Raw genomic sequence first — 8,230 nt, 5'->3', positions numbered from 1 at the left:
GAGCAAAATCCCGCTATTTCCTTTTGAAGTGCTCGTATGCGCTCCTCCGATAGGAGCTTGTCCCGCACCTCTTTGAACTGTTAAGAAGGAGATCAATATGCATGTGTATTAGTTGTGTGACTAGATATCGACAATCATGTAAGATTTGTGAATAGTGTTCTGGCAAACGTACCCAGTCCTGTCTATCAGATCTGCTCCTTTCGGACGCCATCATGCGAATGTTCTCGCAAACGTAGTATGCACACACTTCAGTCCCCGACGCCTGCTTCAGGGCCTTTACGACAATAGAATTTAATCAGATAATAATTAATCAAGCATGTTAATTAATTAATGGTATTGAAACAAGAATTAAAGAGATGGTAGCTAGCTAGCTAGTACTACTCCCTCCATTCCAAAATATAGTGCGCCCACGCTTTCCGAGGTCGAACTTTGACCATAAATTTAACGAACGAGACCGAATGCGGCGGGTGAAAAAATTACATAATTAAGAACTTCTTTCGAATACGAATTCACTGATATAATTTTTGCTCCCGCCGCAATCGGTCTTGGTAGTTAAATTTATGGTCAAAGTTGAAGCACGGAGATAGAGGAAGCACTACATTGTGGAATGGAGGGAGTACTAAATTACTTACCTTGGGTCGATACCAACTTAGCTTTTGTCGCCATTTTCCTGGAGTCACCTTGATGAACTTTGCCCAAGCCCTACCCGCCGGCAAAGAAAATTAATAAAGGAGTTATTAAAAATAGTTCATATCAGGAAATGACGAACTAAATAGGCCGAGATATAGTTAATAATGATTGAAATAACCTGTCGACTATCCCCTTCACGATGCTGTAGTCACTATTTTTTTAAGTAGTGAGTCCAGTACTTCAACTTTTCCTTCGTCAACTTTAATGTCTAACAAGATCCAGTGTAAGCTGCATGCGCATACGTTTGCATGTATAAATTAAGCGGGCATGTGCATAACACTAATCAACTATAACCCTAAACCCTATACACTTATTAACATCTAGCTAGTAAGCAAAAACAGAATTTGTAGTACAAAGACAGTGTGACTCACTCGAAGTTCTAAAGAAGTAGTATATCTTCATTGCTATTGAGGCGCTTCAAGAACTCTAGCATGCATTTCTCTACATCTTGTCTACACCATTCCAATTTCCATGTGTATTCATTAACGGTATTTGGATCAATGAACCCAATGCCATAGCGTCCAGGTTTTTTCATTTCATACATCTTCATCCTGCATAATACCACAGAAAAGAATATATAGTGAGGATATATAATTACAGGTAATTAATGATCAATCAATGAGCACTAGAGCTAGCTTGAGACTTCAATTACAGAAAGAAATCACTTACAGACAATAGCAACTGACGATAGATTTGTCGAGTGCATCTTGATTGAATAACTGAAATAGTTCTGAATACTTAACGGCCAGAGCTTTCTTATGGAAGTAATGATCTTCCTCGACTTGCACCATGAGGGACTCTCGAGTGGAAATCTTGGTAATTTTCATGTACCAGTCATGCAATTCATACATTCTCATTGGGAGGTTCTTGACCTCCTCGGGCTCGACCAAAGGTTGGCCCCGGACATATTTCCGTTTTATTTCCTCCTCTCTAAGCGGAGACATGGGCTCGATCTCGAGGAGTTGTCCAACAGTGATCTTGAGCATTTCAGCCTGCATTATATGCTCCTCGGTTATTACCACATCGCCCAGCTCGGGAACGTAAACGGTTTGCCCACAATAATATTGGGCGCGCGTACTCTCATGTGTTGTTGGCACAACAAGCGGGGGGGGGGGGGGGGTCGATTGCACCGCCTGTTCTCCCAGCTGGGGAACGGTTTTCCCGCATTTTTTGACAGCTGCTTGTTGGCTCGAGCTCGAGCTCGCTTCTTTCTGTAATCGTGCTCGATGTGCCTTCCTGATTTGGCGCTCATAGTCTGAGTCAACAGGCTTGGGAGCTGGTGGTCTAGCCATACGAATGAAGTGGTCAATCTTTTCCTTAGGCACTTTCTCCCTCGGCGGTGTTGCCGGTTTCGGTCGGAAATGAGCGTCCACTTCGGCCCGCACTATTGCATCATTTTGCTCCTCGGTCATGTCGTAAGGCCTCTGAGGAAGAGGAGCGAGGCTGCTTGGACCATATTTATATCGCTTGTCTCCGCCTGTACTTTCTGTACTACCTCGACTCGTACCGCTACGCACCATAGCTGCGGCGTGTCTCTTCTGCGATTGCTTAGGCGGCGGAGACGGCTGACGTGGCTTAGTTGGAGCAGGAGGAGTGGCTTGACGCTGTGCCAGACTTGAAGCAGGAGGTGTGGCCTGACACGGTGTCGGACTTGAAGCAGGAGGTGTGGCCTGACGCTGTGCCGGACTTGAAGCAGGAGGTGTGGCCTGACACGGTGTCAGACTTGAAACAGGAGGAGTGGCCTGACGCTGTGCCGGACTTGAAGCAGGAGTCTGCTCACGCGTTCGTGGACTTGGAGGAGCGGGAGTCTGCTGACACGGTGGCGGACTTCGAGGAGGAGTCGGCAGACGCGGTGTCGGTGGACTTCGAAAGATGATGCAATCCTTTTTCCATAGGATGAAACGATGTATGGCCTCTCCTAGTGTTTGCTCGTTGTCACCTCCAGGAATGTCAAGCTCTAGCCCCGAATATGGGCCCACCACCTCATCAACCAAGACACGAGCATAACCCGCTGGAATCGGGGCGCAATGGAAGGTTGCTTCGGGGGTAATTGTAAAAGCAACGGCGTTCGCCACCTTCATGGATATGTTCTTCATTTTGAAGTGTAGCTCACAGTTAGTGTTCTCTATGATGTCATCCACAGGGTATGTATCCAGCAGTGCGTCGCCCAGGGCGGAACCAACGCTGCTTCTCGGCATGGATGGGACGGTGCTATCCAATGCTGGATGATCATCCGCTTGCTGCTGCCGCTGCTGAGACCCCCTTTCCTGGCTAAGTGAGTCGATCTGCTGCTGCTGCTGGAATTTGAGTGCCAAGTCCGCGTGCCTTGCTTCTAGGCCTTGAAGGCGTTCCGCGTCCTGTTTCCTCTGCTCCTCCTCCAGCTTCCTCTTCTTCTCCTCCTCCATCTTCTTTCTTGCACGGGTCCTGTAGTCGTCGTTCCATTCCGAAAAGCCCTCATACCAGGGAATAACGCCCTTACCTCGTGTTCTTCCCGGGTGTTCAGGATTTCCCAGGGCGCGTGTAAGCTCGTCATTCTCTCAGTTGGGCGTGAACACCCCCTTTCGAGCATCTTCTATTGCGTCAAGTAACTTTTGTTCTGCTCCTTTTAGACTTGCCTGTCTTCAGGTCCAACGCCCCCCATGCGCATAGAACCAAGTTCTGCACCAGGGGGGCCAGCTCCTAGTAACCGGAGTGACCCCTGCATCCTCCATCTCTTGCTCAGACTTATCCCACTTAGGCATTGCCACCGCGTAGCCACCTGGACCCAGCCTATGGAACTGCGTCTTTTTTGCGGCATTGGCCTAGTTTTTTTATCGACCGTTCCTTAGATAGTTCTGATTCCTTGAATTTCACGAAAGCGGGCCAGTGTTTTCTTTGCTTCTCCAGTGTTCCCTTGAATTGTGGAGTCTTCCTTTCTGCAGCGAGGTAGTTGGCCCATACAGTTTCCTTGTGGGTGTTGAATGCAATTGCCATCTTCTTAAGAGCAGCGTCCTTGACTTTCTGCACATCTGCATCAGTGAAATAATCTGGTAGGGTGAAATGTTCCATCAGAGATTCCCAAAGCTTTTGTTTTGCTCTGTCGTCGACCCAAGTAACATCTGGGCGTTTAGTTTTTGGCTCTTTCCATTCTTGAATGGAGATCGGGAGTTGGTCCTTCACAAGAACTCCGCACTGATGAACGAACTTGCTCGCAATGTTCTTAGGCGTGAGGGGTCCGCCACTAGCTTTGATGGAATCGATGTTGTACTTTACACCCTCCTTCAACTTTTTGCTCGGGCCGCGCTTTGTCCTGCTGTCTGTAGAAGCAGATTTGCTCAATTCGGAGGGCTGAAAGAAGAAAGATCGATTCGTTAATATATCTTCAAATAAAAAAAATGTGATGATCACTAGATGCCTGCTTATATAAATATACCTCGCCGGTAGTCTTTGTTATTTCAAGATCAACATTGTATTCGTCATCATAATCACTGTCTGCGTCATCATAATCATAATCATAGTTCATGACTTCATCAGCTCGGTCGTCGAGATCGAATATCTTATCATCACCCTCCCCGGTATTGTTCAGATATTGGGAGCCGTCATTTGCTTCATTCAGATCATCTGGCCTGCTAGGGCTGCGTATGATCTCGAACAGGGCCTCTTCTCCCTCGCTGCCGGTATTGTCCGCCATAGCTTTTATTTAACTAATACAGAAGAAATATAAAACAATTTAGTATTCAAATTACAATGCATGGATGCAATCAATAAGGAAAAACTGAATCATATAGTACATAATATGCATCGTCTCGAATGATATATAATATCGCATACATCGTCTCGAATAATATATAATCTCGAATACATCGTCTCGAATAATATATAATCTCGAATACATCGTCTCAAATAATATATAATCTCGAATACATCACTGGCTAGGTAGCTAATAAAGATCGAATACTATAGAACAATCTAGGCCACTCACGGTTCCTAGGGCGCGGGCGGTGGACACCCAAAGACAAGGAACCATCACAGGATGATATCTCCGGTCATCTGCCCAAAGAACCTGCCAGGTATTGGAGAACCTGACGTCCATAGCAGCCATGTAGCGATGGACGTGCTCGTCCTCCTCCCTGACACGACGACGCACCACCTCCGGCGGGGCCAGCTCCCTCTGCACCGAATGTGGCCCACGCGAACGCCACCAAAGGAGATCAGGGTCGACGACGGGACCCGAGGCCGGGTTCCTCACCAAGCGTCGCGCCCCTCCAGGTAGCACCTCCCAGTGCCAGCCCGGCGGAGCCCAATCCCGGACATGGGTCCTCTGAAGCAGGACGTCGTCGTGAACGGGTCGACGGCGAGGATGCGGGCCGGGCATCGTCGACAACAAATACTATATGCCGCAAAAGTAAAGTAACATTTTTAAATGATTGGATTGTGATTTCTTATATGCAAATTCTTAATTTTATAACTAAAAATATAATAAACTAAAAAAACATCGACCATATCTAAAACTAACATTTCTAACATTTCTATAACTAAAATTGTATAACTAATTTTTCTTTAACATTTCTATATAACAAACATTTCTATAACATTAATACAGAAAAAACTAACATTTCTATATATAAGTAACATTTCTATATAACTAACATTTCTATAACATTAATACAGAAAAAACTGAAAAAACTTAAAACTAATAACTAATAACAGAAAAACTAAAAACTAAAAACAGAAAAACTAAAAACTAAAAACAGAACAAGGCGACGGCGACGGCGAGCCAAGGCGACGGCGACGGCGAGCCAAGGCGACGGTGTATGTGTTGTGTGTGTATGGTGTGTGTGTGTGTGTATGTGTTGTGTGTGCAGGCGACGGCGACGGCGAGCCAAGGCGACGGCGCCGGCGGCGCGCGCGGCGGCTTCGATTGGAGGGAGAGGAGAGGGGGACAGAGGCTCACAGCGCGGGCGAGGTCGAGGCGACGGCGACGGCGACGCGGGCCGGTGCGGGGACGGGGACGCGGGCGGGTGCGGGGATGGGGACGGGCCGGCGACGCGAACGGCGCGACGAGGACGGGGCGCCGCGGAGTCGACGGGGATGGCGCGACGGTGAAGGCGACGGCGCGGGACGGGGCGGCAGCGACGGCGCGGGACGGGGCGGCGGCGCTGAAGCAGAGAGAAGTGGGAGGAAACTGACGAAATTTTCATAAGTGTTTCTTATATAGGATGGTCCTTTAGTACCGGTTGGAGCCACCAACCGGTACTAAAGGTCGATTTTGGCCAGGCCAAGCGGCGGGAAGCGCCCACCTTTAGTACCGGGTGGTGGCACCAACCGGTACTAAAGGCCCACCCTTTAGTACCGGTTGGTGCCACCACCCGGTACTAAAGGTGTTGGGGATCGTAGCAGAAATTTAAAATTTTCCACGCATCACCAAGATCAATCTATGGAGTCATCTAGCAACGAGAGAAAGGAGTGCATCTACATACCCTTGTAGATCGCGAGCGGAAGCGTTCAAAAGAACGGGGATGATGGAGTCGTACTCGTCGTGATCCAAATAACCGATGATCCTAGCGCCGAACGGACGGCACCTCCGCGTTCAACACACGTACGGAGCAGTGACGTCTCCTGCTTCTTGATCCAGCAAGGGGGAAGGAGAGGTTGATGGAGATCCAGCAGCACGACGGCGTGGTGGTGGAAGTAGCGGGATTCCGACAGGGCTTCGCCAAGCGCTGCGGGAGGAGGAAGATGTGTCACGGGAGGGAGAGGGAGGCGCCAGGGCTTAGGGTGCGGCTGCCCTCCCTCCCCTCCACTATATATAGGGGTCCTGGGGGGGCGCTGGCCCCCTGGAGATCCCATCTGTGGGGGGGGGGGGCGGCCAAGGGGGGGGGGACTTGCCCCCCAAGCCAAGTGGGCGCCCCCCACCCCCAGGGTTTCCAACCCTACGCACAGGGGAGGCCCATGGGGGGCACACCAGCCCACCAGGGGCTGGTTCCCTTCCCACTTCAGCCCATGGGGCCCTCCAGGATAGGTGGCCCCACCCGGTGGACCCCCGGGACCCTTCCGGTGGTCCCGGTACAATACCGGTGACCCCCGAAACTTTCCCGGTGGCCGAAACTGGACTTCCTATATACAAATCTTTACCTCCGGACCATTCCGGAACTCCTCTTGATGTCCGGGATCTCATCCGGGACTCTGAACAACTTTCGGGTTACCGCATACTAATATCTCTGCAACCCTAGCATCACTGAACCTTAAGTGTGTAGACCCTACGGGTTCGGGAGACATGCAGACATGACCGAGACGACTCTTCGGTCAATAACCAACAGCGGGATCTGAATACCCATGTTTGCTCCCACATGTTCCTTGATGATCTCATCAGATGAACCACGATGTCGAGGATTCAAGTAATCCCGTATACAATTCCCTTTGTCAATCGGTACTTTACTTACCCGAGATTCGATCGTCGGTATCCCAATACCTCGTTCAATCTCGTTACCGGCAAGTCACTTTACTCGTTCCGTAATGCATGATCCCGTGACTAACTACTTAGACACATTGAGCTCATTATGATGATGCAATACCGAGTGGGCCCAGAGATACCTCTCCGTCATACGGAGTGACAAATCCCAGTCTCGATCTGTGCCAACCCAACAGACACTTTCGGAGATACCTGTAGTGCACCTTTATAGCCACCCAGTTACGTTGTGACGTTTGGTACACCCAAAGCATTCCTACGGTATCTGGGAGTTGCATGATCTCATGGTCTAAGGAAATGATACTTGACATTAGAAAAGCTTTAGCAAACGAACTACACGATCTAGTGCTATGCTTAGGATTGGGTCTTGTCCATCACATCATTCTCCCAATGATGTGATCCCGTTATCAATGACATCCAATGTCCATGGTCAGGAAACCGTAACCATCTATTGATCAACGAGCTAGCTAACTAGAGGCTCACTAGGGACATGTTATGGTCTATGTGTTCACACATGTATTACGATTTCCGGATAACACAATTATAGCATGAACAATAGACAATTATCATGAACAAGGAAATATAATAATAACCATTTTATTATTGCCTCTAGGGCATATTTCCAACAGTCTCCCACTTGCACTAGAGTCAATAATCTAGTTACATTGTGATGAATCGTACACCCATAGTGTTCTGGTGTTGATCATGTTTTGGTCGTGGAAGAGGTTTAGTCAACGGATCTGCGACATTCAAATCCGTATGCACTTTACAAATATATATGTCTCCATTTTGAACATTTTCGCGAATGGAGTTGAAGCGATGCTTGATGTGCCTAGTCTTCTTGTGAAACCTGGGCTCCTTGGCAAGGGCAATAGCTCTAGTGTTGTCACAGAAGAGAGTCATCGGCCCCGATGCATTGGGAATAACTCCTAGGTCGGCAATGAACTCCTTCATCCGGATTGCTTCATGTGCTGCCTCCGAGGCTGCCATGTACTCCGCTTCACATGTAGATTCCGCCACGACGCTTTGCTTGCAACTGCACCAGCTGACTGCCCCACCATTCAAAATATACACGTATCCGGTTTGTGACTT

This window comes from Aegilops tauschii, unplaced genomic scaffold (assembly GCF_002575655.3).
Source record: "Aegilops tauschii subsp. strangulata cultivar AL8/78 unplaced genomic scaffold, Aet v6.0 ptg000511l_obj, whole genome shotgun sequence".
Taxonomy (NCBI): domain Eukaryota; kingdom Viridiplantae; phylum Streptophyta; class Magnoliopsida; order Poales; family Poaceae; genus Aegilops; species Aegilops tauschii.
The sequence above is the reverse complement of the archived record's forward strand: the minus strand, read 5'-3'. Positions refer to the sequence as shown.